The sequence below is a fragment of the Cherax quadricarinatus genome, chromosome 37, assembly GCF_038502225.1.
Source record: "Cherax quadricarinatus isolate ZL_2023a chromosome 37, ASM3850222v1, whole genome shotgun sequence".
Taxonomy (NCBI): Eukaryota; Metazoa; Arthropoda; class Malacostraca; order Decapoda; family Parastacidae; genus Cherax; species Cherax quadricarinatus.
The window spans coordinates 8,290,249-8,297,748 of NC_091328.1; the positions used below are offsets into that span (position 1 = coordinate 8,290,249).

The window sequence follows — 7,500 nt, forward strand, 5'->3', positions numbered from 1 at the left end:
GTGGCACTACACACCACACTACATACAGAGTCACTATACATCATACAGTGACACTATATACCATTCAGTGCCACTATATACCATACAATGCCACTATACACCATTACAGTGTCAATACACTATATACAGTGCCACTGTTCACCATATAAAATGCCATTATCCACCATACAGTGCAACTATGCACCATACAATGCCACTATACACCATTACATTGCCACTACACACTATACACTACAGTGCCACTGTTCACCATATATAATGCCATTATACACCAAACAGTGCCTCTATGCACAACACTGCCAATATACACAATATACGGTACACTATATGGTGAAATATACACAATACATAGTATCACCATACGCCATATATACAGTGTCACTATATATAAATACATAGAACCTCCCCTCCCTTGGATCAAACATGATTGCTTCCTCTTTTCCAGATGCTGTATAACCCATGCAGGTTTAGCTCTTCCCAATAATAATAATAATTTGATAGTCACAACATACACACAGCATGCGTATGTGGTAGTACCACACAGGATGGGTATGTGGTACTACCACACAGGATGGGTATGTGGTACTACCACACAGGATGGGTATGTGGTACTACCACAAAGGATGGGTATGTGGTACTACCACACAGGATGGGTATGTGGTACTACCACACAGCATACGTATGTGGTACTACCACACAGGATGGGTATGTGGTACTACCACACAGGATGGGTATGTGGTACTACCACACAGGATGGGTATGTGGCACTACCACACAGGATGGGTATGTGGTACTACCACACAGGATGGGTATGTGGTACTACCACACAGGATGGGTATGTGGTACTACCACACAGGATGGGTATGTGGTACTACCACACAGGATGGGTATGTGGTACTACCACACAGGATGGGTATGTGGTACTACCACACAGGATGGGTATGTGGTACTACCACACAGGATGGGTATGTGGTACTACCACACAGGATGGGTATGTGGTACTACCACACAGGATGGGTATGTGGTACTACCACACAGGATGGGTATGTGGTACTACCACACAGGATGGGTATGTGGTACTACCACACAGGATGGGTATGTGGCACTACCACACAGGATGGGTATGTGGTACTACCACACAGGATGGGTATGTGGTACTACCACACAGGATGGGTATTTGGTACTACCACACAGCATGCGTATGTGGTACTACCACACAGGATGGGTATTTGGCACGACCACACAGGATGGGTATTTGGCACTACCACACAGGATGGGTATTTGGCACTACCACACAGGATGGGTATGTGGTACTACCACACAGGATGGGTATTTGGCACTACCACACAGGATGGGTATGTGGTACTACCACACAGGATGGGTATGTGGTACTACCACACAGGATGGGTATTTGGCACTACCACACAGGATGGGTATTTGGCACTACCACACAGGATGGGTATGTGGTACTACCACACAGGATGGGTATGTGGTACTACCACACAGGATAGGTATGTGGTACTACCACACAGGATGGGTATTTGGTACTACCACACAGGATGGGTATTTGGCACTACCACACAGGATGGGTATGTGGTACTACCACACAGGATGGGTATGTGGTACTACCACACAGAATGGGTATTTGGCACTACCACACAGGATGGGTATTTGGCACTACCACACAGGATGGGTATTTGGCACTACCACACAGGATGGGTATGTGGTACTACCACACAGGATGGGTATGTGGTACTACCACACAGGATGGGTATGTGGTACTACCACACAGGATGGGTATTTGGCACTACCACACAGGATGGGTATTTGGCACGACCACACAGGATGGGTATGTGGTACTACCACACAGGATGGGTATGTGGTACTACCACACAGGATGGGTATGTGGTACTACTACACAGGATGGGTATTTGGTACTACCACACAGGATGGGTATGTGGTACTACCACACAGGATGGGTATTTCGCACTACCATACTGGATGGGTATGTGGTACTACCACACAGGATGGGTGTGTGGTACTACCACACAGGATGGGTATTTGGTACTACCACACAGGATGGGTATTTGGCACTACCACACAGGATGGGTGTGTGGTACTACCACACAGGATGGGTATGTGGTACTACCACACAGGATGGGTATGTGGTACTACCACACAGGATGGGTATGTGGTACTACCACACACAGGATGGGTATGTGGTGATTACCACACACAGGATGTGTATGTGGTACTACCACACGCAGGATGGGTATGTGGTACTACCACACATAGGATGGGTATGTGGTACTACCACACACAGGATGGGTATGTGGTACTACCACACACAGGATGGGTATGTCGTGACTGCCACACAAGATGGGCATGTGGTGACTACCACACACAGGATGGATATGAGGTAATACCACACACAGGATGGGTATGTGGTGACTACCACACAGTATGGGTATGTTGTAACTACCACTCAAGATGGTATGGGTATGCACAACAAAGCTACATACCCACTCCCCACAATAATCATGAGTTGAGCGCTAAACCCACGAGGGCGTCAACCAGCACAACACACAGCAACACACGAACGGAGCCAACCCGCTCCGTAGCCAACATATGTTAGTGTTGGGCGCTCCCCCATCAACAGCGCTATCTTCATGGGTACTTCAAGACGACCCACGAAGACTCCTGCAGTAGTTATACCCCCGAAGTCAGTAGTTAGTCCCATTGGGACCTGAGTAGTTACGACTTAGGTGTGAGTTTGGGCCAGAAACAGATGGTCTGGATGTCTTCCAGCGGGTAGCTATCTACCTGATGAACCAGATTTTGGCACCTTCTTTGGGCACTGATTTTGGCAGGCGCTAGCACTTTACGGACCTCCCCAGGGCATGCATGAGGAAGAGGTGGGTATAAGAGGGAGGTGTAATGGGGAAGAGGCAGGTGGAAGGCAGTGAGTGTGGAAGAGTGGTGTAGTTACCTCGCCACTGTCGTCTTCTCTCAGGTGCTCACCACGACTGCCAAGATGGTGGCACTGGTACCACTGTCCCGGATGATGACGTCACAACATGGCCGCCAGCCTCGCTGGGTTGCCGATTGATCCTTCACAACACCTGCTTTAGTATTGACCACCAAACAACGCCAGTTTTAATCATTCTCCCGGCTTGCTGTGCCCTGGGAAAGGACACATAGCTAAGCATGTAGAGGATATGTGTCCTGAGGAAGCAATAAAGGCAATGTATCATGCCTGAATTCACACATCTAAACCTAAGCTTCGCCAGTAATGGGAGAGAAGACAGCTGAGAGTTTCAAGATTTTTAACTCAAAACGGTGTTCCCCGAAGACATTCGAGGGTTGAGAGAGAGAGAGGAGGACGCTGGAGACCTATCCTAGAGGACACAACCACAGGATACCAAGAGGAAGAATAGAGAATGCCAAAAAATGACTGGGTAAATATGGCGCCTGATGTGAGTATATGTGTGTGTGTGTGTGGACGTATGTGTGTATGTAGATGTATGTGTGTATGTATGTATGTGTGTGTGTGTATGTATGTGTGTGTGTGTGTGTGTGTGTGTGTGTGTGTGTGTGTGTGTGTGTGTGTGTGTGTGTGTGTGTGTGTGTGTGTGTGTGTGTGTGTGTGTGTGTGTGTGTGTGTGTGTGTGTGTGTGTGTGTGTGTGTATGTGTGTGGGCCGGAGACACCACGCGCATGGCGCTCTCTACCGTAACGATTTTCTCCTCACATATCTCTCTCTTACCTTTCATGATTCGATATTTCAGCCCACCTAAAAAAATATATATATAACGAAAAAGGCACCCCGCCCCGCCCCGTCCCCCACCCTTCCACCATCCTTTAAAAAAACTCGAGTTGAGGTACAAATTCTGGTCAGCAAAGTCAGTCAACCAACCAGTGTAAACAATCACCTCACAGACTGGAATAACAGTCACCTCAGAGACTGGAAGAATCTACAGACTGGAACAGTCTCCTTATAGACTGGAACAGTCTCCTTACAGACTGGAGCAGTGTCCTTACGGACTGGAGGTCTCTTTACAGACTGGAACAGATTCCTTACGGACTGAAACAGTCTCCTTACAGACTGGAACAGATTCCTTACAGACTGGAACAATCTTCTTACAGACTGGAACAGATTCCTTTCAGACTGGAACAGTCTCCTTACAGACTGGAACAGTCCCCTTACAGACTGGAACAGTCTCCTTACAGACTGGAACAGTCCCCTTACAGACTGGAACAGTCTCCTTACAGACTGGAACAGTCTCCTTACAGACTGGAACAGTCTCCTTACAGACTGGAACAAATAATCACCTCGCAGCTAACCCACAATCCCGTGAATGAAACAACGCACAATCCACAAAACTGTGACTGGAATAACTAACAGTGCAGTGGCTGGAGCAATCCACAACCCACAATAACATGGTTGGAGCACCCAACAATAACGTGGCTGGAACAATCCATAATAAAATGCTTGGAACAACCCACAATAACGTGGCTGGAACAACTCAATAACGTGATCAGAACAATCCATAATAACCTGGTTAGAACAACTCAATAACTTAATTACGTGTCTGGAACAACCCACAGCTCAAAAACATGGTTGGAACAACCCACAACAACATGGTTGGAACAATTCAATAACGTGGTTGGAACAACCCACAGTAACGTGACTGAAACAATTTACAATTATTCCGCAAATACAAAAGCAAACTTTAAAAGACGCTTACTCTCCAAATTGTGGGTTTGTGAATTGTTCCAGTCACTGTATTGTGGGTTGTTTCAGCCACTGTTTAGTGGATTGTTCCAGCCACTGTAATGTGGGTTGCTCCAGTCACTCTATTGTGGGTTGTTCCAGCCACTGTATTGTGGGTTGTTTCACCCACTGTATAGTGGATTGTTCCAGCCACTGTATTGTGGGTTGTTTCAGCCACTGTATAGTGGATTGTTCCAGCCACTGTATTGTGGGTTGTTTCACCCACTGTATTGTGGGTTGTTTCACCCACTGTATTGTGGGTTGTTCCAGCCACTGTATTGTGGGTTGTTTCAGCCACTGTATTGTGGGTTGTTTCACCCACTGTATTGTAGGTTGTTTCACCCACTGTATTGTGGGTTGTTCCACCCACTGTATTGTGGGTTGTTCCACCCACTGTATTGTGGGTTGTTCCAGCCACTGTATTGTAGGTTGTTTCACCCACTGTACTGTGGGTTGTTCCAGCCACTGTATTGTGGGTTGTTCCACCCACTGTATTGTGGGTTGTTCCAGCCACTGTATTGTAGGTTGTTTCACCCACTGTACTGTGGGTTGTTCCAGCCACTGTATTGTAGGTTGTTTCACCCACTGTATTGTGGGTTGTTTCAGCCACTGTATTGTGGGTTGTTTCACACACTGTATTGTGGGTTGTTTCAGCCACTGTATTGTGGGTTGTTTCACCCACTGTATTGTGGGTTGTTCCAGCCACTGTATTGTGGGTTGTTTCACCCACTGTATTGTGGGTTGTTCCAGCCACTGTATTGTGGGTTGTTCCAGCCACTGTATTGTGGGTTGTTCCACCCACTGTATTGTGGGTTGTTCCAGCCACTGTATTGTAGGTTGTTTCACCCACTGTACTGTGGGTTGTTTCACCCACTGTATTGTGGGTTGTTTCAGCCACTGTATTGTGGGTTGTTTCACCCACTGTATTGTGGGTTGTTCCAGCCACTGTATTGTAGGTTGTTTCACCCACTGTACTGTGGGTTGTTTCACACACTGTATTGTGGGTTGTTCCAGCCACTGTATTGTGGGTTGTTCCACCCACTGTATTGTGGGTTGTTCCAGCCACTGTATTGTGGGTTGTTCCAGCCACTGTATTGTGGGCTAGGATGATCGGTAATTTTACTTACATTAATTTGATTTCCGTTAATCTGATTTCCAGTAATTTATCATCTGGTAATCTGACTTCCGGTAACCTGACTTCCGTTAATTTGACTTCTGGCACTCTGACTTCCGATAATCTGATTTTCTATACGTTGACTTCCGGTAATTTGACTTCCTGTATTCTGGCTTCCGGTATGTGTGATACACATTAGGGTTCTTCTGGCGCTCCTGGTATTGTATCACTTGAGACAGAGAGTCTGACGCTCCTGGTATTGTATCACTTGAGAGAGAGAGAGTCTGACGCTCCTGGTATTGTATCACTTGAGACAGAGAGTCTGACGCTCCTGGTATTGTATCACTTGAGAGAGAGAGAGAGTCTGACGCTCCTGGTATTGTATCACTTGAGAGAGAGAGAGTCTGACACTCCTGGTATTGTATCACTTGAGAGAGAGAGAGTCTGACACTCCTGGTATTGTATCACTTGAGAGAGAGAGAGTCTGACGCTCCTGGTATTGTATCACTTGAGACAGAGAGAGTCTGACACTCCTGGTATTGTATCACTTGAGACAGAGAGAGTCTGACACTCCTGGTATTGTATCACTTGAGAGAGAGAGAGTCTGACACTCCTGGTATTGTATCACTTGAGAGAGAGTCGGACGCTCCTGGTATTGTATCACTTGAGAGAGAGAGAGTCTGACACTCCTGGTATTGTATCACTTGAGATAGAGTCTGACGCTCCTGGTATTGTATCACTTGAGAGAGAGAGAGAGAGTCTGACACTCCTGGTATTGTATCACTTGAGACAGAGAGAGTCTGACGCTCCTGGTATTGTATCACTTGAGACAGAGAGAGTCTGACGCTCCTGGTATTGTATCACTTGAGAGAGAGAGAGTCTGACACTCCTGGTATTGTATCACTTGAGAGAGAGAGAGAGAGAGTCTGACGCTCCTTGTATTGTATCACTTGAGAGAGAGAGAGTCTGACACTCCTGGTATTGTATCACTTGAGACAGAGAGAGTCTGACACTCCTGGTATTGTATCACTTGAGAGAGAGAGAGTCTGACACTCCTGGTATTGTATCACTTGAGAGAGAGAGAGAGTCTGACGCTCCTGGTATTGTATCACTTGAGACAGAGAGAGTCTGACACTCCTGGTATTATATCACTTGAGAGAGAGAGAGTCTGACACTCCTGGTATTGTATCACTTGAGAGAGAGAGAGTCTGACGCTCCTGGTATTGTATCACTTGAGAGAGAGAGAGAGAGTCTGACGCTCCTGGTATTGTATCACTTGAGAGAGAGAGAGTCTGACACTCCTGGTATTGTATCACTTGAGAGAGAGAGAGTCTGACACTCCTGGTATTGTATCACTTGAGAGAGAGAGAGAGAGTCTGACGCTCCTGGTATTGTATCACTTGAGAGAGAGAGAGAGTCTGACGCTCCTGGTATTGTATCACTTGAGAGAGAGAGAGAGTCTGACGCTCCTGGTATTGTATCACTTGAGAGAGAGAGAGTCTGACGCTCCTGGTATTGTATCACTTGAGAGAGAGAGAGAGAGTCTGACGCTCCTGGTATTGTATCACTTGAGAGAGAGAGTCTGACACTCCTGGTATTGTATCACTTGAGAG

General features: G+C 46.7%; 1 protein-coding gene across 5 annotated transcripts in view; it reads right to left on the minus strand.

Annotated features, from left to right (window-relative positions):
* IA-2 (tyrosine phosphatase IA-2) overlaps positions 1–3,056 on the minus strand; it is a 772,548-nt gene extending 769,492 nt beyond the window's left edge. For all 5 annotated transcript variants that reach the window (XM_070091865.1, XM_070091863.1, XM_070091866.1 and 2 more), the window contains exon 1: positions 2,990–3,056. The gene's annotated coding sequence lies outside the window, so the exon portion shown is untranslated. The remainder of the gene's footprint in view (positions 1–2,989) is intronic.
* Between the last annotated feature and the right edge of the window lie 4,444 nt (positions 3,057–7,500).